The sequence below is a fragment of the Benincasa hispida genome, chromosome 1 (genome assembly GCF_027475165.1).
Source record: "Benincasa hispida cultivar pf3 chromosome 1, pf3_genome.v1.1, whole genome shotgun sequence".
Lineage (NCBI taxonomy): Eukaryota > Viridiplantae > Streptophyta > Magnoliopsida > Cucurbitales > Cucurbitaceae > Benincasa > Benincasa hispida.
Genome location: NC_143478.1, coordinates 76,249,888 through 76,250,743, shown reverse-complemented (window position 1 = coordinate 76,250,743; position 856 = coordinate 76,249,888). Strand labels below are relative to the sequence as shown.

Sequence of the window (856 nt, the reverse complement as noted above, 5' to 3'; positions counted from 1 at the left end):
TGCCGCAAATACAAGAGTTCTTGCCACATCTTCTATTGATTCAATTTTATATTTAAGTTTCATAGATTTATTAGTTGAGAAACCTTTTAAATCAATTGTTAGAAACCTCCTCATTAAAATGACCCATTTAAAATATTAGGAATCAAACACCTATTCTTGAAAACTCATAAACAAAAGTGGTATTTTATTTAGAAAATTACTTATTAAAATAAAAATAGTCAATTAATTCTTTATAAATAACATTTAAAACAAAAAAAAATAGAAAAATGTCTAATTATTCTTTAGGAAAAAAATGCTGGTAAAAGGGTTGGAGATGCGGGGTATCGAACCCCGTACCTCTCGCATGCAAAGCGAGCGCTCTACCATGTGAGCTACATCCCCAATTGTTGGCCAATTGTCACGATGTACTAATGTATCCAATGGTTTGTACAGATCCATGAATTTTTCTATACCATGTCAAACCACATCTAGGAACCATTCAATTTTATTTAAGCTTTTTTTATATGCTATTTAATTTTTTATTTGTAGATGCACCAAAATTTTTATTTGATATTTATTGTTGTACATGAGATAGTACACTATCTAGTATTCAAGAAAAAGAAATTAATTCTTTAATTAATATTTAGTTAAGTAGTTAATTTAGGATTAATTGGGGTTCTAAAGTTAATTAGTAATCGATATTATTCTAATTAATGCTATAAGTATCACTTTAACTTGACAATTTAATCACGTATAAGTTACGTGTTTAGATCAAAATAACATACACTGACATTTGGAATGAGAAATATAAATACATCAATTTCAAATATTATTCAACTGAATTAATTAATTGTCAATTACCCGAATTCATTTTAGA

At 26.9% G+C, this 856-nt stretch overlaps 1 non-coding gene across 1 annotated transcript; it reads right to left on the bottom strand.

Moving 5' to 3' along the window:
* Positions 1 to 308: 308 nt before the first annotated feature.
* TRNAA-UGC (transfer RNA alanine (anticodon UGC)) lies at positions 309 to 381 on the bottom strand. The gene has a single exon. It is a non-coding gene; the product is annotated as a tRNA-Ala (tRNA).
* Between the last annotated feature and the right edge of the window lie 475 nt (positions 382 to 856).